General features: G+C 33.1%; 1 protein-coding gene across 7 annotated transcripts in view; it reads right to left on the reverse strand.

Moving 5' to 3' along the window:
- The window catches only part of nAChRalpha4 (nicotinic acetylcholine receptor alpha4), a 562,559-nt gene that overhangs the window by 328,724 nt on the left and 207,261 nt on the right, over positions 1-26,574 (reverse strand). The window lies entirely within an intron of this gene.

The raw sequence follows: 26,574 nt of genomic DNA on the forward strand, positions 1-26,574 counted from the left end.
TGTAAAAAGTCAATATTTAGCCATGTTTAGACGAGGCCATAAAATCTAAACCCGATCTAACAATACAAAACCCAAATATGTTTTTTGTCGACTGCGTCTGTACTTTCATAAAATCCGCATTAGAAATTGTTTGCACACAGTTACCACGAAAATGTTGCACAGTGTAATCAAACGTATAAAAAATAAATTTTTATTTGTTGAGGTTAAAAAACCAATAGAACAATTTTGTCAAAATACTTATGCCACGGAGTAAAATTTTATTTCCATTACAAAAGTACAAGAGTGCATTTGAATTGCTAAAATTTATTAATAATTTTAAGTACTCTAGTAAAGCATTATCCAGAATATTTTTCGTATTTTTGTAGAAGGAAAAAAACCATTATGTCAGGGACTGTGCATATTTTGGTCATTTGAAGTATGCAGACAACAAAGCAAGTTAAATAAAACAATGTAGAAATAGGGTCTCTACCAAGATGTTATACGTTAGGTTACAGATTTCATTCGTTCAGAGACACATACCAATATACGATCGTTTCGCTGGTGGTTTAATTCAGCTCATTAGGCATATCGAATGTGAATGGCTAGAAGACAAAAGCTGATTCTGATAACTTCTATTTATAGAACCATTATTACAAATTTGCAGATATGAAGTATTTTTGAAGCATTTCTTTATTAAGTCAGCCTAGTGTCTTGTCTAGAATCATTTTTTCAATACATACACATTTACCAACGAAGATGGGGTTTCTTCATAAGTTGTAATGCCTTCCATTTCGGAATTTTGATATGATAGATTGGCAGTGGCATAGAACGCTAAACAGAACGCCGAACATTTCAAACAAAAATGATCAAAATCAGTCCAGCAGTTCTCTACCAACGAACGACATTTGATTTTATTTATGAAGAAAATGGTTTCCTAGCATGTGTCTGAGTTCTATGGCTTTACAGTTTGTGATCAGGTTTGATCCGCTCCGTAGGTTAGTTCTTGATTATAATAGTTCAATACATTCAACAAATTTCCTGCATAGAGAAATACCCTCTTCTAAATTTTTCAGCCTTGTATCTAAACATCTTGTCAGAGAAGCGTACACAAACAATTTTGAGCAAATTTATAAATATTTCTCGCACATATTGTTATACCCTCCACCATAATATGGAGGGATATATATCACGAATATTGTCAATTATTTCATATTCCATTTCAGAAAAAAAGAATAAATTTTTTTCGCGCTACATCAACGATTTTTGATATGTAGGTTAAGAAAAAAAATTCCCAGTACGAATCTGGTCGCGAGCCAATTTTTGGTTGTTGCGAACAAAAGTTATGGCGCTTTTATTTCGCTTTTTAAGAAAGAAAATATTATAAAAGCGCCAATTATTTTAATGAGCACAATTGTTACAAAAAAGTTCTCTCGAAGTGACTTTAGCGATTAGATTGCATAATACCTGCAAAATGTTACAAAGAATTCACGGAATGTACTTAAAATTGATAAATTATTGAATATAAGTCTACTTTTTTCAAAATTAAGCCCATTTATAGTGGTCATAATATTACATAAAAATTTTTTGTGGATCAAAACTTCACGGCGTATCAAATGAGACTACAATCATACAGATTGGTGTTATAGTTTCGATGTTACAGCCAAAATGAACACATATTTTGGCCAAAAAGATAATTTTTTTGTTTGAAAAAAAAATTTTTCACATGCATTATGTAATAGAAAATATTGTAAAAATCTTTAGGAATACTTCCTTCATTTTGCTTAAATCTCCCAATAGAATAGACGGATTTTGCTTTATTGACATTCATATTAAAGCTTTCCCATTAGGGAAGGTAATTGGGTTGGTGAGGATATATCTCAAAGCTTCTAAAATGGAAAAAAGGTCAAATAACCCATTTTAATTTATATGCATTTTAAAATACGTGTAAATCGCGTAATTATCAAAATCATTTTGTCCGCATGTGATTTTCGTGTGCAGCAAGACCATATCTATTAAGTTGTATATATTTTTCGAAATATAATTTGGACTCTAAGATGTAGCATCGGCTGCATCTTAGCATTAAAAAACCTATAAAATATCGCTAATTTGCGCAAAGTGCAGACAATTTTTGTCCGCATCCGATTTCTGTGCCCACCATGAAAATCTACATATATATATATATATATATAAGAAGGCGATCAATCAAGAACCGTGGATGTAGCATCACACACTATTTTTTGGGATAAAATGAATGTAGCTTCCTTATCAGTGAAGTTTTCACATCTCTGTTTCCGCTAAAACGAAGATGCAACACTAGTTTTTTCATTGCAGTGGAAACGATCCGCAGAAAACGCGATAAAATACGCGATATTTCCAAAAACAATTTTATGTGATTTTTCTACTTTGTAATTTCTTGTAACTCGCGTTTTAGTATATGGATTTTCACGAGGAATGATTTATTGGATAAGGAACGTAAAAAACTAAAATGTACGAGGTAATCGAATGACAATTCCAAATATTAGACCCGAAAAATATGATTTTTAGAAAAATGTTCGCACAAAATTTCCGCATTTGGATGCAGATTTCTACGAAGCGATGCAGACTACATTCACAATATACTTATCAAATAACTCAGAATCGCAAGTACTACAATCCTATATATGATTTTTTGAAAAACCTGTTTGCGGAATGATATTAGAAGACAATTTCAAAAAAACACTGTAAATCTGGCTTCAAAATGTCAGCATCATTTAATGGTAGAAGCAGTTCAAATTTTGAAAATAAGACATTAGTGAGATTTTCCTTCTTTAGTTAGCTTTTACTTTGACAGGAAAATCGAGAGAAGTGTGGTTTACTCACAAATCGAGAGAAAACATTTTTTAACATAAATATAGCCACAGCTTTCACGGAAATTATCTTTTAATGCCAATATTTTTTGCCGCGTCCAAAAACACTTCATTTTATTCAAAAATATTTAATTTGTATAATATACAATCACAAGTCGCGTGTTCTACTAGGGTAAACCTTGGCTATGTTAAATTTTCAAAAATATTGGTGATATATATATATATATATATATATATATATATATATATATATATATATATATATATATATATATATATATATATATTTCAGGTCAATAGCATATTTCAAATTGCTTTTTGTTACTTCATTTCAGTCGATATCCGTGGAATAACCTCGGGAATTTTTATATATCTTGGTTTGTAATCTTATGAAGTATCTTTTAACAAAAAGTTTGGCTTCGATAACGTACCGTTATATATTTTTTTATAATTTTCTTTCAAAAAGCCCAATTTTTGTACGGTTTAAAGTGTTTCATCGGAATAACACATTCTTTAATAACTTGAGTAAAAATGCAAATTTTGAATGCTACTGTTAGAATTCTTTAAAATTGGAATAAAAAACATCTAGTTTAAAACGCTAAAATTGGTCGAACTCTGGCTTTAATACCGGAGAAATAAGACCTCATGAAAGCTGTGTACTTTAATTGTCTATTATACGTTAAAAATTTGGCATAAATTGACAGTTTCTTCTTAGTTTTATAAAGAACTAAAGAAAAACGAAGGAATGAAGAGAGATGGTGCAAAATAAACTTGAAATTCAACTGAAAATTGGGTATTTTTGATGAAGAAACTTCAAATTCCTACGATTCTATTACATAATACGGGTCAATGTTGGCATTAAGATAAGTTAATCATTAAAATATCAGGTGATTGTTATTACTCTGGGTCTGAGCCAACATACTATAAAGAAAAAACGAGATCCTTCCTATACACAGAAAGAAAATAGGTGGAATTTCTGTGGCAGGTATAAAGCATATTATAAAGAAAAGCCAGTAGACATTTCCCAAGGCAAAATAATCATTATTTGCAGGTTCTCGATGACAGAAACTTTCACTTCTTGGATTTCCTGGAAGAGAAGAACCTAATAGACCATCTGCATTGCCGAGGTGACCGCATCATGGCATCGGAAAGAAGAAAATATTGCGGTACAAAATTTAGGGTTATCTCCAGTTTATGTCTGTGTTAGACAATTAAAGTCCACAGCTTTCATAAAAAACTTTAATGATGTCGATATGAGAACATTTTGAACAAAAACGTGGCGAAGGCGCCCCATGTTACCATATATAAAATTGAAATTTGTTTGTACGTTTGTTTGTTTGTGCCTTATAGACTCGAAAACCGCTGAACAGAATGAAAATAGGCTATATCATTTTTGAAATGTCGCGTTGATCTGGAGATATAGCATCAAAACCGGAGGTACCATTTGTAATTCGAATTATTCCATTTGAAATTTTAATTATTCCATATGTAATTCGAATTATTCCATTTGTAATTCGAATTATTCCATTTGCAATTCGAATTATTCCATTTGAAATTCGAATTATTCCATTTGTAATTCGAATTATTCCATTTGTAATTCGAACGATTTCCTTTGTAATTTCAAATAAAATAATTCGAATTACAAATGAAATAATTCGAATTACAAATGAAATAGTTCGAATTACAAATGGAATAATTCGAATTACAAATGGAATAACTCGAATTTGATATGAAATAATTCGAATTACAAATGGAGTGATTCGAATTTCAAATAGAATAATTCGAATTACAAATGGAATGTTACGAATTACAAATAGAGTTCTCGAATTACAAATGAAATGTTACGAATTACAACTTAAATGTTTCGAATTACATCTGAAAAAGGTGTAGAAATAAATTTACCAAATTATATTCAAATCGGTTCAGATTTGGATATAGCTCCCATACACATATATTTTCGGCCGACTTCCTTATTTGCTGCACCAAACACGCTATTCATGTCCAATTTCGCTGAAATTTTGAATGTCTAACGGCATTTGTTGTAGAAATAAATGTGCCAAATTATAACGAGATTGGTTCAGATTTGGATATAGTCCCCATATACATATATTTTCGGCCGATTTCCTTATTTTATGCACCAAACACGCTATATATGTCCAATTTCGCTGTACTTAGCAATGTGTGATGGATATTGGCCTAGAAATATATGTGCCAATTTGTATCGAAATCGGTTCAGATTTGGATATAGCTCCTATATATATTTTCTGCCGATTTCATGTATTTGAGGCACCAAACACGCTATTTATATCCAATTTCAATAATTTTTGGAGCGTGTGACTGGACTTGGTCTAGAAATACATGTGCCAAATTTTATAGAAATCGGTTCAGATTTGGATGTAGCTCCCATATATATTTTCAGCCGATTTTCCGCATTTGATCACCAAACACGCTATATATGTCCAAATTCGCTGAAATTTGGAATGTGTTACAGAACTTGGTCTAGAAATAAATATGCCGAATTATATCGAAATAGGTTCAGACTTGGATATAGATCCAATATATATTTTCGGCCGATTTTCCACATTTGATGCACCAAACACGCTATATATGTCCAATTTCGCAGAAATTTAGAGGAATTTGTTCTAGATATAAATGTGCTAAATTATATCGAGATCGGTACAGATTTGAATATAGCTCCCATATATATTTTCGGCCGATTTCTTTTTTTTATGCACCAATTTCGCTAAAACTTGGAATGTGTTACAGAACTTGGTCTAGAAATAAATGTGCCAAATTATATCGAAATCGTTTTAGATTTGGATATAGCTCCTGTATATATATTCGGCCGATTTCCTGTACTTTATGCACCAAACTCGTTATATGTCCAATTTCGCTGAAATTTGGAATGCGTAACGGGATTTGGTCTAAACATAAATGTGCCAAATTATATCGAAATCGGTTTAGATTTGGATATGCTCCTATATATATTTTGTGTATTTGATGCATCAAACAAGCTATATGTGTCCAAAGTCGCTGAAATTTGGGATGTCTGACGGAATTTGTTCTAAAAACAAATGTGCCAAATTATATCAAGACCGGTTCAGATTTGGACACACTATATATGGCCAATTTCACTGAAATTTGGAAAGCGTGACGGAATTCGTTCTAGAAATAAATGGGACAAATTATATCGAAATCGGTTCAGATTTTAATATAGCTCCCATATATATTTTCGGCTGATTTTCTGTATTTTATGCACAAAACACGCTATGTATGTTCAATTTCAATGAAATTTGGAATGTGAGACGGGATTAGGTCTAAAAATAAATTGGACAAATTACATCGAGATCGGTTCATATAGGAATATAGCTCCCATATATATTTTCGGTCGATTTCATTTTGTTTTATTACATATGTATGTTCAATTTCAATGAAATTTTGAAGACTTAGCAGTCAGTAGAAGTCACCATTATTTACACAAGTACTTATAGTTGGGAAGGAATTGACCAAGGCTATAGCTTTGAGAGACTTCTTAAGATTTATGTTTTATTATGATATATATAAATCATTAGGAATAATTATTGGCGGAAAGGCATTCGGAGGAGTGTTACCTCCTGAAACATACAAAAATACCATAGTAGCTCCATAACAACCCTGAATAGGTATATAACGCCTTCATATCTCCTATATTTATTCGTTAAAATATTAAAAACGTTAATATAATTATGGCATTCCATTATATTTTATCGTAATCGGGGCAGCAAAGCGCACCGGGTTCAGCTAGTTAAATATATAAAAGGAAATGATGTTAGTTACTACGCTTATAACTCAAGAACCGCTGAACTGATTTTGACAATTCGCACCAATTATTTTTAAGCGTCTTTTTAGAAAATTAACAGCGAAAACTTTGTTAAAAAAAGAGAGTTTAGTTTAGATTAAAAGATGAGGATGAAAACGCTGAAAATGGTTTCCACAGTTTTGAGGGAAAAAGGACAAAATCCACAAAATTGGTGGGTTATTTGAAAAATCTAGAGCTCAGAGGTAATTTTATTGGAAATGAGGTTGTGGCATATATGGTAGCATGGGGAGGGTGTGCCACGTTTTTGTTCAAAATGTTCTAATATCAACACCGTTAAAGTTTTTTCAAATATTATTTTTGGAAAAAAATATAATATAAGCATATAAGCTATAAGTTTTGATATATAAATGTTTATAATTTTGTTTTTAAAATATAATTTTTGAGAATTTACAAAATGTCTAAAAAGTGCCTAAGCCGCCCCACCGATGGGGCAGCTTTGCCACCGACGTGGATGCCTACGCCAAGGGACTCTAAATATTAATTTACCATACTTCTTCCTTAAATATCAACATTTTAACATAAAGGGACTTTTCATATATTGAATAATCAAAAATTATACTAAAATTGACAAAAAGAAACAGATCCTAGCATTCAATTGAAATTGGTATGTTGAATTTAGATACAAAAGATATAAGATTACATCAATACGATACTTTTAGCATAATATTTGATTTTGGCTTCACATTATAGTGTGGTACATCTATAACATAACCAATATAACTTAATCCCGACAAATTTCTCACATCAACCCACCCCACCCCATCCTAGCATAGGCGCCCCACCCCATCCTAGCATAGGCGCCCCACCCCAACCTGTTTCATAATATGAATACTCTTGGCATTTATAATTATTTTTTTAATACAAATTATTTGGATTTCTATTCTTTAGGAGTTGTCTTTTAACGGTATAAAATGTATTTTGGATATCACCAAAGGCAAACCAGATGTCGCTCATTTACTCAAAGAGTGGCATATCTCAAAAAATGCGTTTTCTGAGTTAGCAATTTCTATTTTTTCCACGACTTCTACGTCATCTTGTGTCAAATTTTCATGCTGATATCTATAAAACACGAAGAGTTACAGCTCATTCACTACAAGTTTCGTATAACTCAACACAAACGTTTTTTGAGTTTATGAAGCACTAAATCATGCTTGATCTTGCATAGAAATTTAGCACTGGTATGTGGCTAGCTGTTTGCAAAATATGGCCCAAGTATTTATTTTTATTGTTGTTTAATAATCATTTTAAATTGAGAAGTCAAATTTCAATCGCCAGCTTAAAACGCGTTTTTCTCGAAACTAGATTTTTTGGGATGTGTCACTCTTTGAGTAAATGAGCGATGTAACAAAATATACCTACCATGAACTTTTTTCGCAATACCCTGAAAAACACAAAACTGCTTGAATCCTCAATCATATATTTGATACAAATGCTGGGATATGATAGATCTTCGCTAATCTCACAATTTTCCTTTTAACGGTTTTTTGTAGCATTAGTAGTTTTCAAGAAAATCTGCGGTGGCAAAGCCGCCCAGGTGGCACAGCCGCCCCATGTTACCATACATATGTATACTTTTAAACCGTAAGTAAAAACATCTTCGAAAGATCAACTTCCGATTTATGTCGTATAAAATTTGGGCAGTACCAGATATATATTGATACTGTCTAGGTCCTGTCATGTTACTAACAAATGATATCCCCACTGAAAATCAGTTTAGTTCCCGCAGAGCTGGAACGCAATTGCAAATGGTCAAATACATACATATGGTAATATTCAAAAAAGTTTTACAATCGTTGAAGTTGAGGTTCACCATTTACTAAGTCGCGAACTGTTAATATATTTTATAAAATATGAATATATGTATTTATATTAATTCAAGTGTTTTAGCCACGATCTCATAATATGGACCATAACAAATAATTTTCGTGGAAGCTGCGTTGGTGGTAATATAAAAAATTTGTTAAAATGTGTTGAAGTAAACAAGTTTTTTTGTGTTTTTTCTTGATTTCTGGCCAAACCACGCAAAACTCAAACCTGTGCTCAAAGAGAGAACTAAAGAATACCCCTTGGGCAACATGGTTCTAGTGTATGACTTTTCTATATATACACTGCATCCCCCTAAAATCGATGCTGACATTTTGAAGTTTTGATTTCAGTGTTTTTCGAACTTTTCTTATAATTAGAGGGTGCAACTAGATATTAATCGAAACTAGTATATAGGATTGTAGAACTCGCGATTCCACGTCGCTCGATGTATATCTCATGAGTGTGCTCCGTACAGCTTCCTAGTAATAGGAATACAAAGGCGAAAATTTGGTGCGTAAATTTTCTGAAAAAACCTATTTTTTGGCTTTGAAATTTACAACTGTCGTACAGGTACCCCTGAACCCAGCGTGATTTTAGTTTTTTTACGTGCCGGATATAATAAGCCCTTCCGCGTTCGAATCCATAAACTAAAACGCCGGATATTGATACCTTGAAAGTAGGAAAATCTGCAAAAATATATTTTGACAATTCCGCGAATTGAACCGCGATTTTCTTTGATTATTTTTACATAAATGTAATCCTTTATACGCGATTATTAAATTTGCCAAAATGGTGTGTCACAAATTACAAAGATTCGGGAGTAATATCCCTATTTATCCCAAAATAGAATGTGGTGGCACATCCGCAGTTCTTGACGAATCTGTCTAAAATAATTTATATTGACGTATTTTTAATAGGCGGCCATTGAAATCGGATGCACCTTATAATCATATGCACATCGCGTAATTTTTGCCCACTTGAAGGTTTTTTGAATAGTAAGATGCAACTGATGGCACACTTTGGCCGCTGAATAAAACATGGGAAAATCCATGCATATTGATAGACATGGACTCCCTGTATCAGAATAGCACATGCACCTCAACTGATTTAAAGGGATTCGCGAATTACACGCTTTTTAATTTTTGTGTTTTTTCTTTGGTTGTAATTTCATTTTTACGCTCTACTACTTATTTCTATTGCTTATCGCAAAAAGCACATATACTTTCACGATGACAAATTATTTTCCTTGTAATAGTTTTAGCAAAATACTTCAGGTTTTGTATGGAAAATTAGCGAAATAGTAGAATAACTCCCAAAAATATTTCTCCAATTTGTCGCATTAAACCAAAATATATATTTTTGAAATAAATTTCAACAATAAGTTTTCGTCTTTCGTTGTTGCTGTAATATGCATGCAATGAACCCAATCTTTATAATTTTGGTCTCACATTTGTCTATGCGTTGTCTAGATTCTGTACGTATTTTTAATTTATTTTTTACAGATTTTTATGGACTCTGAATTAGAATAAATAAAATTTACCCCAAGATTTCTTCATTATTTTATTATTTTCCGCGGAAATAAAAATAAATGTTGCAAATATTTTAGTATATTAAATTCTGTTAACGATTTATGTATACATTTTTTTATTACAACCCAAAGGGAATTTTTAAATATTTTTTCTTTATAAGGAAACAAAACCCCCTATAACTTTTGGGTGCAGCATCCAATTTTGTGAACGCGAACATATTTGAACCCATTTTTTTCTTAAAGTAAGTACCAAAAACCGCGGATGTGCTCGCAAAAAAAAAATTAAAATTTTTTTCAATGGTATTGAAAAGGAAATTTGAAATTTACCATATGTATCCACGGTGCTCTTGAAACAATTTTAAATGGAAGGTGCTTACACCTCGGAAATTTTTGCGGATTCTGAAACTACAATGTTTATAGATGAGAACAATCAAAAAACAAAAAAATCGCCGGAGCGCTTTTTAAATAAATCGCGATTTAAGTTGACATTTTTAGGGGTTGTTTAGGTTTTCGCTATTTTGCTTAGAAACCACATTTCCTATCAAAATGCGACTAAAACAAATGTTGTAGATATGAAAATTCTCTAAAAGATTGACCTTCATGGTATTTCCGTAGTTTTTACCGTTTTTTAGATATAGAAGTTCAAATTGGGACAATTCAAATTCAATTCTATTCTGTATCGCCCCCTTATAAAACAATGTCATGACAGCAAATTCCCAACTTAAACTTATATATCTAAAAAAATGTTACAACTAAGGATAAGTTACTTAAGCCAGTCTTGTAGAGAATTTTCACAGCTTTAAGATTTTCTCAGGTCACATGTCGATACGACTTACCGCATTCAAGCAAATTCGCGAAACCCTAACAAAAAAAAACTAAAAATGTAAACTGAGCTTCCTTATCTCAAAAATGGTACAAGCTGGGAACAAATGAGAAAGTCAATCCTCTAGAGAATTTTGACAGCTATAACATTTTCTTTAGCTCCATTTCGATTGGACTTGCGGTTTTCAAGCAAAATCGTAAAACCTAAAAAACACCCAAAAATGTGAATTTTGACCGCGATATATTTAAAAATCCCTACAGCGATTTTTTCTTGTTTTTGGATTTTTCTCATCTATGAACACTGCTGATTCAGAATTCACAAAAACTTTCACTGTGTAAGCGGTTTTCATCAAAAGTTAGTTAAGGCGCACCCTACATGACATTGTTTTATAAGGGGGCGATACAGTCAGTGCATTATCCCAAGTTGAACTTCTATATCTCAAAAATGGTAAAAACTACGAAAATACCATAAAGGTCGATCTTGTAGAGAATTTTCATAGCTACAATATTTGCCCATTTTGATAGGAAATGCGGTTTCTAAGCAAAATCGCGAAAACCTAAACAACCCCTAAAAATGTCAACTTAAATCGCGATTTATTTAAAAAGCGCTCCGGCGATTTTTTTTGTTTTTTGATTGTTCTCATCTATGAACATTGTAGTTTCAGAATCCGCAAAAACTTCCAAGGTGTAAGCACCTTCCATTTAAAATTGTTTCAAGAGCACCGTGTATCTTTATCGAAAAAGTATGATATTCAACATTGGAAAGAAACAAGTTTAAACAGCGAGATTAAAACAAATTTGGAAAAAATTGCTGAAAAAATTGAGAGTTATCCTTCATGCTAGCAGTTTAAGCATGTGCTGGCAGGGTGTCATGGACTTACTCCGGAAAAAATTGTACCGTTGTAATAGGAATCGAGAAAACAACCTTCTGCAAAAAAAAAAAAACAAATAGATTCGAGACGAGTCCTCAAAGTCCACTTTTCCCAAATTTTGTGTGGGAGGTACCCGAAGGACTGGGTGAAATCAGAAACTCCCCGCGAGAGTTATCTTCAGGATTTGGCATTTTAGATGATGCCGTCAGGGTTTCTTGGAGTTTTTAGGCCAGTATCTCAGGAAGTATGGACTGCTGAAAAAATTTCAAAACTATCTGAGAGAAGCTCCTAAACTTAATTTATGGTGTGTGGTAGGTACACGAAGGAGAAGATTGATATGGTCCATATTCAAACCCGATTTATATCCGGAAGGAGTAATACGATTTGCAAAGTTTGGACCAAATCGATTGCGCCCTTTTGTGGGGGAGGTACCCGAAGGAATGAACCAATATGGGTCAACTTCGAACTTAAACTAAGTTTGGGCAAGGTTTTACGAAGTTCAAAATTTGGTTCGGTTGATCCGTTCGAGAGTTATCGTGCACACCAGCCAGACAGACGGGCGGACAGGGCTAAATCGACTCCAAATTGTCTGAAAGAACTTCGTCCAACAACCTTGGGGTCTGAAACTATTGTTTCGATGAGGCACATTTAGCCTAAAGACTGAGGGTATCAAAAGCAAGAAGTAGGAGGTACTGATAAGAAGAAAACCATCGATTATGAAACGAATGGGGGCGTTACGATACTACTTTGTTTAAACTGTGCGTCGCAACATATGTTATTTGCTTAATAAATATATCTTAGTCCCGATTTACAGTTGCCCAATTGTCAGTTTATGGGACAGAGATTAGAGGAAAATAGAAACACTTTGCCTCTCAGTAGCCTCTTTCACGGACAATCTGGCAATTATTGAAAGTACTATTGTCTAATGGGCATCTGCGTCAGAGATCGTCCTAAATAGTTCAAAACAAAGAAATATTTGCAATTGAACTCGACAACAAAGCCATCGACTTCAGTAATACGACTTCTAACAGACTGCTAGACGAAGTTCGCCGGGTCCCCTAGTATATACATATATCATATGGAGGGTTATATATATCAATGAACGGGAACAAACAAAACGATTCCCGTACCAATCACACACACACATGTGATTGCTTAACAACCCTATAAGTAGCATCAGCATATATATACACTAGCGGTCATCTGAATAGGTTTGCAACCTTCCATCTAATAAGAGGGCCTGGGTAACACAAGACCTTTTTCTCGAGCGGTTCAAAAATAACTTTGTGCCAGAAGTAAGAGAACATCTACAACACATTGGCTTTGATAAGAAGTGCAAAGTGTTTTTGCTTCTAGATAATTGTCCAGCACATCATGATGAACATGTTCTGACATCTGAAAACGTAACAGTGAAATTTCTTCCACCATACAGCTTTGTGAACAGCTGCTATATCTTGGGACAATGTAACATCACAAGTTCTTCGTAATGTTTGGAACAACCTACTATCCCAAGATGACGAAAATGAGAATTGCAATGCTGTTATACAATCGAACATTGTAATACCGCCTGAGTGTTCAATTGATGACCTCTCAAAGTGGATGGAATGCGATGATGATATCGCATCCTGTGCCATTGTATCTGATGCCGACATAATACAAATGGCTAACCAAAGTAACGAAAACGAGACTGAAGGGGTTTTCGAAGAATCAGACGAAGACAATCCAATAGAACCAGAAACGCCCTCATTAGCTCAACCAATAGAAGGATGCAGTGTTCTATTGCAATTTCTTGAAAACAATAATATTCCAGAAATATCCGAGCCAGATGTAATGCAGGTCCATTGCGCCAGATGTAATGCAGGTCCACATACTAAACAACTCAAAAAAAAAGGAATAGACGCAGAAAAACAAAAAACATTACATAATTACTTTAATACTTATGACATATTTTAAAAATGTATTTTTATGTTAATCTATATGAAATCTTAAAAGCCCTGTATAATATTGATAAAAATCAATAAATACATCAAAATTAATGATATTTAAAAAAACCTCTATTAATTGTGTTTTTCGATTATCCGTGCTCACCTCGGTCCCGACGAAGTCAAATAAAAGAGGTTCAACTGCATATATACTCAACTGTATATTTAGCGAAGCTCAGGAGCATATATTATCCACAAGAACAATTTCAAAGCGCTCTAGGATTTCAAAATTATTAGTCCCACCGTATTTTCTTGGGTTTCATGAACTACCAGACTGAAAAACTCAAAGAAATTTGCAAGGGTCCGCTCTAGCGAGCTATACGCGAAGTCTGACCTTAAATAACGGCAATTACTCTATTTTGCCTAAAAGATGTCATGGACAACCAGAGGCATTCTCTAAAGCAAGAAAATGTAACATTTGTATTGCTTATTCCACAAACTTTACGGCAATATCCATATTTCATTGGGGTGTATGTACACTTTTTTCCTATTATTTTTTTAATTTTTATAGAATTTACCGTTATTCGTATTATGGAATATATTTTTGTTATATTTAATATTGTTTTTTAGGGGTATGAAATAGAACTATGTACATGGATTTTCATAAAAATGTTTCCTTACCATTAAAAAATGTTTCCTTACCTTTTTTTGTGAACGCGAACGGATTTAAACCCAAATTTTTATCTAAAACTCTGTATCAAAAATCATAGATATGCTGGCAAAAAAGCTTTGATTTTTTTTTTTTTTTTTAATGGAATTGTAAAGGAAATTTGTTGTGTATCATATGCCTATATATAGCTTCCAGAGAACGGCACTCAAGGATTTTCGATATTTTGAAAGTTTTGTTTGTACCTCTAATACCAGGTAAAAAACATTCTTTCCAAAAAATCAGACATCATACGTCCACGTTTTGCCAAAGGCCACATGTAAGGAACTCTGCCAATTTAAGATTTTTTGAAGATTTTAGTCCAATTTCCTACCGAATTGGTTGTTAATTGGAATTTTGTGTTCCCAGAACATAGAAAACTTATTCGCAAAAAAACAATCCGTATACATAGAGTGCTGGACATAACAATGGAAACTCTTTTCAGGAAACTAAATATAATTTTTGACTAAGTACATTTATTCCTTAGTCAAATATACCTGCATATTTAATTTTATGCAAACATATGCAGGTACATATATCTAGCTTAGGAATAAATTAATTTAGTCAAAAATTATTATGTTTAGTTTTCCATTGATATGTCGAGCACTGTATGTATATTGGTTTTAGTCTAACCCCCTTGAACCGGTATTACCCAATTTTATGTATTTCGGGGGACTTTTGCCAAATTTTTGGTATTGTGTTTATTCGGAGGATAGAAAGAACAACGATGAGCTTTTTTAAAAAGTGTTGCAACTTTTTCCTTCTGAAGTGGGATTTTGGAATCTCAATGGGTAGAAAACCTCCTATAACATAGCACTTGGGGAACGAAGAATTACTACGTTATAGAGAATATTCGTTATAGAGAAACCAAGGCAAAATGGTTAATTTGACCTACATACATGAGTAATAAAGAAACAAACATGAGTATATGAATAAATATACATTGAATTTTCATTTAGGATTAACATAAGAAGTGATTTTCATTTGTTTTTGATTTTGTCACTTAATTTCGGCCCGGCCGAACTTAACGCCGTTCTTAGTTATTATTAGACTTCCTATCATGTGTCTGAGTTCGTATACTGTATGGCTTGACGGTTTGTGAGGAATGTATGTATCACCCACACTTTTGAACAATATTTTTGCATTACTTATCTTAAGTTTTACAAATCCTGTTCCTTTTTAGTAATTTCATGTGCCCTGTTAACGTTATTAAAATACCAAAACCAAACTTTTTGATTAAAGACATTTTTCTTTACATATTATCTTATATAATTTTTAGTTTACATATTTTTATAACATAACTCTTAATAAACCAATGTTACTTTATAAATATCGAATATATTTTAATAACATTGTGCTACACGAAAAATATGCATGGATTCTGATTTATTAATTCGTTTTTTTGGAGACCAATGAAGACGAAAATACCTTTGGTTTCTTTGAGCCACTTTAGTTTTATACCTCCACCATAATATGGAGGGTATAATTAAATTTGTCATTCCGTTTGTAACACATCGAAATATTCACCGGAGACCCTATAAAGTATATATTCTTTATCAGCATAAAATTCAAAGTCAATATAACCATGTCCGCCTGTCTAAACATCGCAATCATCCTGGAGGGGAAGAAGCCTATTGATTTTGGTGAGGTTGGATCATATTCACGGGTCGGAATGGGCAAATAATGCGAATATATCTTCTTCTGTTAAGAATATTCCATAACCAAAGTTTGATAATGAAAGTGGTAAACTTCGGTAGAGTCGGTAATACATCCCATTTTTACATTTTTTTTTGTAATCACGCTACAGGTCTCAATTTTGATTGGATTGTCGCGAAATTTTGGGTGTTGATGGGGGTACCAGTGAAGAAAAAAGCTATTGATTTTGGTGATGGTCGGATAATATTGAGGAGTCGAATTGCTAAAAAACTTACATATGTGGAAGAAAATTCAACGTTTTATTCTTATGATAATATCTCCGCTTCCAATAGGGGTATTTCCTTTGTGGAAAGGAAATTTCCAATGCGGAAACCTCTTTTTCTGTTGGAAATATTTCAAGAGAAGAGGTTGATAGCGAAACTAGACCATGTGAGCATTAAATTCGTATCAAATGTGTTGGCATTAATGGTAAAATATCGAGTTATTGCAAAATGCTACTCTTCCGCAAAGCTTTCAATCAGTACCAAATAAACTGTAGACAGTATTCAAATCTAAAATTATTAATTATTATGGTTCAATTAGCACTAAGTCATTGGGTATAAAAGCCAGTCTGGATAAAAACTTTAGTATCTCCCAAAAAGACGTGAAAAGTTTTTTAGTGGTGTAGGATATCACATAGTCGGCCCCGTCCCGACTATGGGTTTTGCTCACTTGTTTTTGTTACCAACATATTTCCTTATTATAGAAATACTAGCAAGTGCCCGCTACTTCGTTAGCGGAGAATTCACACCAATATGAAGGAGGATAATAAATAAATAAATTGAAATGCAGAGTATAGTTTCACCCGTTCCTTTTTACAAATTCTTTATCAAGTAAAGTACGACAGCGACAGCGTTAATCTACTATACTATAATCATTCCATAACCATTATTCAAAAACGCAGATTTTTTTTCACTTAATAGTAAATGTATTGAAAATTGAAATTTTTCTGCCGAGCAAAATATGTGTTATATACATATGTAATGGATACTTTACACGATATGTTTTTACATATGTGTTGAAACTTTGCATATACATTTTGTATGTTCATATTTAGGGTTGGTCGATTTTTGTCATTCTTTTTCACATGAACATTGAGGATGTCCGAGAAAGCATTCTGCGAAAAATTTATACATTTGACTGTTTTAGTTATCTAAATGTTATACAAATTTTATTTGTATAACATTTATCGTATCGGGACTTTCAGAAAAAGTTGGTCTTAATATAACGTATACCTACTTTGGGCGTCAATTACATGGGATTTAAAAAAAAATACAATTCGAAATGTCATATTTTATTGATATTTGTGCCATTGATCTTAATTAAGTCTCTCATATTAGTGGGCTGTCTTATTCCCGACTTCTGTCTTCAGATGAACCCATAAATTTTCAATGGGGTTAATATTTGGACTTTGGGCTTTAGTGTCGATGTCTTCGTTATAGTTGTATAACAACCAAGTACTACGTAAATAAGATTTACGTCTGTCTAGACTGTCTTGTCTTGGTAGAGTTTATATTATAATTTATAATTTTCAGTGTCCAAAAACCCAATTTTGACGTTGCCGATTAAATAATTTTTCAATGTTTCCTCCGAAATCCGTATTTTACCAAAGTCCTTGCTTTATATACAACCCCATGCCACAGAAAAACGGATTGTATAGACAAAGGACTGATCTCACCAATTTTATTAACATTGAGTTTGTTGACAGAGCAACTGAATTAAAAATACAATTGCAATCATATTTTGTTCAAACAAAAACTGTATGGGGTTAGTTTTTGACGAAATCTACATCCCCAGATAAATGTATAAATGAAAATCTTGCATTTTTTAAATCGTCTTCCAAAAACGTTGAGTATTTTTGTTTGGGTTGGTTAACAGCATATAACATGATGCGGTGCTCTTGAACCAACATTAAATGAAAGGAGCTTACACCTGGGAATAAAAAAAAATCGCCTGAGCGGTTTTTAAATAAATCACGGTCAAAGTTCACATTTTTTGGGGGTTTTTAGGTTTTCACTCCCTATCAAAATGGAATAAAATGTTGTAGCTGTGAAAATTGTCTACAAAATTGTATTTTATGATATTTTTGTAGGTTTTACCATTTTTAAGATATAGATGTTCAGATTAGGACAATTCACTGACTGTATCGTCTCCATATGAAACAATGTCAGGACTGCAATTTCCCTACTTTAACTTATAAATCGTAAAAATGGTACAACCCAGGAAAAAATTACGAAATTTTCACAGCTATAAGTCCCATTTTGATAATACTTGCCGTTTTCAAGCAAACTCGCGAAAACCTAACAAATAACCTAAAACTGTGATCTGAACTTCTAAATCTCAAAAATGGTAAAACCTAGGAACAAATCGAATGAGTAATCCTTTGTCTATACGATTCATTTGTTAACATCGATTTCGTTTTCAGAACTCAATTAAAAACACAATTTTAAAAACATTTTGTTCTAACAAAAACTGTATGGGGTTAGTTTTTGACGAAATCTACATACTCAGATGTAAAAGAAAATCTTGCAATTTTTCTGAAAAATCGACTTCGAAAAATGTTGAGTATTTTGGTTTCAGTCTGTTGACAGCACTCAACATGAATAATCCTTTGTCTATACCAGGGACGAGCTTCTTTGCTTATATCGTATAGTGAGGGCGCCCACTGAGTTGTTTTTGCATTTGCTTCTCTCTCTCACGTACAGCGTAAATGAATGAAAACAAACAAAAAAATAATGTGGTTGTTGCTTTTTTCACTCATACGTTCATACATGTCTTCGCTTTGGTTGTATTTCTGTGGTCGTCGCTGGTCTATACACTTCATCTGTCTATGCCCACACAATAACTTACAGTTCTCCGAACTTTACAGTATGTATTGCATTTTTATTTTCCAGGGCTGTGAGAGGGTTGCGCCATATTTTTTGGGTTCCGTCGTAATAGTGCAACATAATTTTCATCTCATCAGAAAATATAACGTCATCAAAGTACTTTAACGGGCTTGAAATCTTCTTAGTAGCAAATCTGATTCGTTGCTTTATATTTTGCGGGGAGAGAACTTTTTCCTAACCCTTCGTGATGAATACTTGTTATGTAATACTTTTCTGCCTTTTTCACGTAACACACATACTCCAAAATCGTTTTCAATCACAGAACCAATCTTTTGTCTCTGGTTTGGGGCCTATTATTGATTTCATTAATTATTTAGCGATTTCTTCAAATTACAGATTTTGAAATTGAAAATTGAATAGTCATGACTGTACATCTCCATATACGATAAAATTCTTAATTGCAAATAAATCGTGGTAATATGCACAATTTGATTGCACTTTCATTGATTTGCAAACATTTAGTTATTACCAAAAAGTCAGGTCCATACAGTTTTTAGTTGTTGTTATTTCTGGCCGATTTCTGAATTTATTCCCCTAATGTTGCCTTCAACAGCAACTCATTTGTTCAACAAACCCAACATTATTTATTGAAAGAATTTTTGTTTTAATTTTAAATTGAAAATCAAAATTTTTACAAATGCATCGTTTGTAATCATTTTTTCTAACTGGATTTTAACGAATGAAAATCTTTTGTGCGACACCTGTTATGTGAAAACAAAATCAGGATCGGTTTGTATTTTTTGCGTAATTGATGTTTATACCATTATCACCAACTGCGACATCTGTTGCAATGGAAGATAACAAATGTCTTGTCTTTCTATTATTTAGTGGTTTACGATAAAATAAGTGCGCCTAGAAGTAAACTACAAAATTTTAAATTATGTGTGATCGTTTACGGTATCAAGAAGTTATAGCATTGTTAATTTGACACATGTCTTGCAGAGGGCCAACTAAGTGAATAAGTACGTAATAATAATGAAAAATAAGGATTTTTGTTGTTGTTATTTTTTGTGGTTCAAGGACGAATTTTCTAAAACCCGGCCTTATCTCGCACATTTGCATCAACAGTGACCCACTGGTAAAATTTCAAGCTCCTAGCTTTAGCCGTTTTGGCTGGGCGTTGATGATGAGTCAGCCAGTCAGTCACTTATCACCAAGCTCTAATATATAATAGAAATAATTGTACTGTTTGGTGTCTTCTAAGCAGCCTAAAGCACGATGAACAACATATTTTTTATACCCTATACCACAATGTGGAAAAGGGTATAATAAGTTTGTTTTCCCAAAAATTCATGTAACGCCGCGAAATATTCGTCGTAGACCCCTCATGTGGTATACCAAACTTCATATCTCGACGAGATAAAGCGATTTAGCGATGTGTGTCCGTCCGTCCGTCCGTCCGTCTGTCCGTCCATTAAAAATTGTAATCAAGCTAGAGGCCGCAATTATGGACCGATTGTCACGAAATTTAGTATGGAGGTCGGGTTTGGACCAGAATAGAACTGATTAGTTTTTGGCGATGATCGTGAAATGTTAAAGGGATGAAATGGACCAAAAACAAAATTTTTGCTCGATTTTGTAGCCGCTCTGTAGGTCGCAATAATAGTCCGATCGGCGCGAAATTTTAAACGTAGTTTTGGTTTGAGATGAAGAAGTAGCGTGCAAGTCAACGGTATGATCGGATAATATTTAGCGGGTTAAATTGATCAAAACTTTTGTGTGAAAATTGGTAAAATTTCTAATGCACATCTTATAACTTTATCCCATGAAGACGAGTTTCGCCCAAATATGTTTCATATGAAAAAAGAACTCCAGACCTTTCTATTGATGCCAATTACGTTGACGTGAGCGGTCACATCACAGAGTTATAGCCCAATTTTCTACATAGATCCCATCATTATTTATTATTATTATTTATTTTCTGTTGTCTTAATAAAATTGATTATAACATAGTTTAATGTTACATTTTCACATGAGAACAAAATTCTTGCACTTATAGTATTGCATTAGTTACTGTTTTACATTTATTGCTTTAGAACAAATATATGTATGTAGATTATTATTTCAACATGTTATTGTTTTCTTTATTACTTAATAAATGTATACATTTAAATAAAAGTTATCATTTATCAAAAGCTAGCCCGGAAAGCTAGTGCACAGGGATAGTGGTATAGGGTATCACATGGTCGGCCCCGTCCGACTATAGTCTGTTCTTACTTGTTTTTTAATCGATTTTACACATCAGCCTAAACCATAGCTATCTGTTAACCGATTAAAAATATTGCGTGATCGAATAATATTTTTTCGCCCCTTTTAAAGAAAAAATAATAATAGAAATCCCCGTTTTTACTACACACTAATTATACCCTATACCACAATGTGGAAAAGGGTATAATAAGTTTGTTTTCCCAAAAATTCATGTAACGCCGCGAAATATTCGTCGTAGACCCCTCATGTGGTATACCAAACTTCATATCTCGACGAGATAAAGCGATTTAGCGATGTGTGTCCGTCCGTCCGTCCGTCCGTCTGTCCGTCCATTAAAAATTGTAATCAAGCTAGAGGCCGCAATTATGGACCGATTGTCACGAAATTTAGTATGGAGGTCGGGTTTGGACCAGAATAGAACTGATTAGTTTTTGGCGATGATCGTGAAATGTTAAAGGGATGAAATGGACCAAAAACAAAATTTTTGCTCGATTTTGTAGCCGCTCTGTAGGTCGCAATAATAGTCCGATCGGCGCGAAATTTTAAACGTAGTTTTGGTTTGAGATGAAGAAGTAGCGTGCAAGTCAACGGTATGATCGGATAATATTTAGCGGGTTAAATTGATCAAAACTTTTGTGTGAAAATTGGTAAAATTTCTAATGCACATCTTATAACTTTATCCCAAGAAGACGAGTTTCGCCCAAATATGTTTCATATGAAAAAAGAACTCCAGACCTTTCTATTGATGCCAATTACGTTGACGTGAGCGGTCACATCACAGAGTTATAGCCCAATTTTCTACATAGATCCCATCATTATTTATTATTATTATTTATTTTCTGTTATCTTAATAAAATTGATTATAACATAGTTTAATGTTACATTTTCACATGAGAACAAAATTCTTGCACTTATAGTATTGCATTAGTTACTGTTTTACATTTATTGCTTTAGAACAAATATATGTATGTAGATTATTATTTCAACATGTTATTGTTTTCTTTATTACTTAATAAATGTATACATTTAAATAAAAGTTATCATTTATCAAAAGCTAGCCCGGAAAGCTAGTGCACAGGGATAGTGGTATAGGGTATCACATGGTCGGCCCCGTCCGACTATAGTCTGTTCTTACTTGTTTTAAATAGAAGGTGCTTACACCTGGGAAGTTTTTGCAGATTCTGAAACGAGAATGCTCATAGATGAGAAATATCAAGAAACAAAAAAAAATCGCCGGAAGGATTTTTAAATAAATCGCGATTTAAGTTCACAGTTTTAGGGGTTCTTTAGGTTTTCACGATTTTGCTTGGAAACCACGAGCCATATGTGAATAGGCATAAATACAATTTTGTAGCTGTGAAAATTTTCCACAAGATTGACCTTTATGATATTTTCGTAGGTTTTACCGTTTTTGAGATATAGAAGTTCAAATTGAGACAATGCACTGACTGTATCGCCTCCTTATAAAACAATGTCATTACTGCAATTTCCCAAATTAAACTTATATATCTTGAAAATGGTACAACCTAGGAAAAAATATCAAATATCAAAAATCATCCAATCTTGTAGAGAATTTTCAGAGCTTAAAAAATTTCTTTAGTCCCATATTGATATGACTTGCGGTTTCCAAGCAAAATCTTGAAGACTTAAGATAAAAACCTAAAAATTCGAACTGAACCTCAATATCTCAAAAATGGTAACACCCACGAAAAAACCTAAAGGCCAGTCTTGTAGGGAATTTTCACAGCTACAACATTTTCTTTAGAATCATTTCGATACGACTTGCGGTTTCCAAGCAAAATCGTGAAACCCTAAAAAACCCCTAAAATTGTGAATTTTGATCGCGATTTATTTAAAAATCCCTCCGGCGATTTTTTCTGATTTTTTTATTTTTCTTATCTATGAACATTGCTGTTTAAGAGTCAGCGAAATCTTCCCATGTGTAAGCGATTTTCATCAAAAGTTAGTTAAGGCGTACTGAGCATGATATAAGGAGGCGATACAGTCAGTGCATTGTCTCAATTTGAACTTCTATATGTCAAAAACGGTAAAACCTACGAAAATATCATAAAGGTCAATTTTGTGGAGAATTTTCACAGCTACAACATTTAGGTCCATTCATATGGGACTCGCGGTTTCCAAGCAAAATCGGGAAACCTAAAGAACCCCTAAAAATGTGAACTTAAATCGCGATTTATTTGAAAATCCCTCCGGCGATTTTTTTGTTTCTTGAGATTTCTCATCTATGAGCATTGTAGTTTCAGAATCTGCAAAAACTTCCCAGGTGTAAGCACCTTCCATTTAAATTTGGTTAAGACACACCGTGTACATTTACCGTTTACCAAAGTTATTTCGTCTTCCAAGGTCTCCAATAAAACCGAATTAATACATCAGTAGTGCGATTCTGTAACTCCTTAACGACAGAATTAACGACTAATGTCGGTAGTTAATTACCGAAAATTATTGTTCAGTTAACAACCAAAAAAGTACTCGACTCGACGACAGTACATTATTGCAATATTTTGATGATTTATTTTAACAACGGCGTTTTATATGAACATATGTTAAGTTAACAAGGAGGGTACACAAGGTAAAGTCCGCCTTATTAAGAAAAATCCTCACAACATGGGGCATGGTTGTGATTTCGCGAGCGCCGATTTTATTGAAACTGCATAAAGATCACCAAAGAGAAAGTTGTAGATCTTCGATTAACTCATTACTTTCCCTTGGAGATCTTTATAAAAATGGGCGCTGGCGAAGGCGCAACAGTGGCGAAGCTGCCCCATGCTACCTTAAATATGAAGGCTGCGCTAACCATTATTTTGCATATTAAAAAAGGTTAGCTAATGCTTCAAAAGAACTCAAGTGTGGTACTGCTCAATAAGGTCTATACCAATACACTATCATTATAGGAGGCTTTCGTTGACTTTAATGCGGTACTGAGGCCAAAACGTGTATAGTATTCCTATAACCTATTTTGTTCTGTGGTAATCTTATAGATTCGGATTTCCGAACTTTTCATATTCGCCGCTGTAAGCGTGAATTGAATATGTGAATATTGGTGTGTTCGTTTACTCAACAATTTGTACACATTTGTATAAGTCCAGTAACTTCTTGTAATCAGCTAAGGTCTTTTGCATTGTACTGTAGAGTAAACGAACAACATCCAGTAACAATTTGTACAAATTTTGAGTAAACGAACACACATTATATAAACTCAAATTGAAGGAGCTTAAGCCAAGTAAAATTTCAAAGCTCAATCTTCATGTGACGAGACTAGTTCTTCTTTTTATTGCGACCCAACCCCTTTGTAATTAGAAAAAGTACAACAGCGGATTTTATGACATTTATAATTGTTAAATAAATAAATAATTGTTGGGTGCCACCGTGGTTCAATGGCATGCACACCCGCCTTGCACGCTGAAGGTCGTGGGTTCGATTCCCCGGCCAGTCAACCTCAGTAATGTTGGCGACATTTCCTGAGTATTTCAGAGTAAAACTTCTCTACAATGTGGTGTCTTAAGACACACCGTTCGGACTCAGCGATAAACAGTAGGTTCCATATCATTGAGCTAATATGAATCGGGGTGCACTCATTGATATGAGAGAAGTCTCCCTTGTCCCGTATGGGATGTTTGTGGAACAATTATTATTATAGTTAAATCACACACACATTTGTCTGCAAAAAATACAATATACTACCTTCTGACCAATGCACTATAGGTAATTTGCCCTGTATTTGAGGCAAAAATTAATAACAGCGGAATTAAAGGATTTTTTAACTTTTTAAATTATTTATGTGTAAAAGTGAGATAAAACAAAGATTTCTACAGATAAATTCGGATATAATGAACAACGGTTATAAGCAACTACGTATATAACGAACAAAGCTATTTCTTCTAATGCCACTTTTATTAGTTTTCTTATATACAACAAATTGATGAAAACGATCACGGTAGTAGGTAAAAAACATTTGGTACCCGCGAGTAGATTTTCAAACGAATTGTAATTACAATTTTGTATATTTTTTTAAAATATGGTTATAAAGACGAGTTTAGTACTCTTTTAAACCTTATTTATGATTAATGTGTAAAAGAGAGATAAAATAAAGCTTACTACTGCCCCACTGTTTATAGAAAACCACGGGTATAACGTACAATTTGTCGGCATTACTTATTTTACTTGCAATGAAATTTTAAACAACAATATTTATTATATTTGTCATTTATTTCCTCAAACCAAACTTACACAATTTTAAGACTTTTAATTGAGAAGTAACCTTATAAAATCTGATAAATATCAAAAAACGGGCAAAATCGGGATTTGAAACCTAGTAATACCAATGCAGAAGACTTTCAGTATTGAGTTCTAGGTGGCAAAATCACGGCCAAACACGGCCAATTTAGTATAAGTCTATATGAAGTGAGCTTAAGAAAAATTAAATATTTATTTCTGACTTTTTCTGTGTTTTGGTCGCTACACAAAATGTTTAAGCTCTATTTTATATTAAATAAATTCCTCTCGCAATTGCCAATCTATTCCATTTTACATATATTTATATTTGGTTTATTTTTCCGCGGTTTTAAATAAATTGAAATATGTCCTATTATATATATTTTTTGTTTTTCTTCGAAATTCTCACTTTGACGGCAATTTAAACCGCGATAATGGCGCTATTTTGAAAATTATCATTCATATTAATAAATTTTGATATGTTCTTTTTTCAATGCCAACTAAAAAATTATTATTATTACAAGTTGCAAAATCGACTTTTTGCCTCAAAAACTGGGCAAATTACCTATAGTGCAATGACCCTGATTACAATGTTTGCCAGTAATACATCGACCGTATGAATGTATGATAACATAATAACGCAGTTTCTGTTCCTTCTATTGCAGGCATATTTCTTGGTCTAAAAGACAAGTTCCTGTCAACTTCAAACACATAAATCGAAGATATACTATTTGCCTCGTGGATACATTTCGTGGAGAATAATAATAATAATAATTCATTCCAAAAGCAGATATTTTTCCTCCTTTACGCGTTTTACCTCCTGTAGTTACGAAAAATTTTTTTTTTTCAAATTAAAAATACATTAATAAATATTAAAATATAATACATATTTGACAATTTGTCATTCCATCGATATTCGTCGGTATGTGCTAACGATTTATACATTTGTTAACATAAAGTTACAGAATAGCACATTCGTTAACTCAACCGAATATTTTTGTTAATTACCGATGTCGGTTCGATATTGAAATGTTATAGAATCGCACTACTGAACCCCTGCAATTTTTTATTTTGACCTTTTGCCCATTTCGTTCAATTTGGAAAATAAATACAGAAATATAATCTGAATGCAGTTGCTAATCTTTTGGGCGGCACTATATGCCCATATATTTATATTACATCTTTATAATTAAAAGATTTTAAACAGATT

This window comes from Musca autumnalis, unplaced genomic scaffold, assembly GCF_047663935.1.
Source record: "Musca autumnalis isolate F117 unplaced genomic scaffold, ASM4766393v1 scaffold_1, whole genome shotgun sequence".
Taxonomy (NCBI): Eukaryota; Metazoa; Arthropoda; class Insecta; order Diptera; family Muscidae; genus Musca; species Musca autumnalis.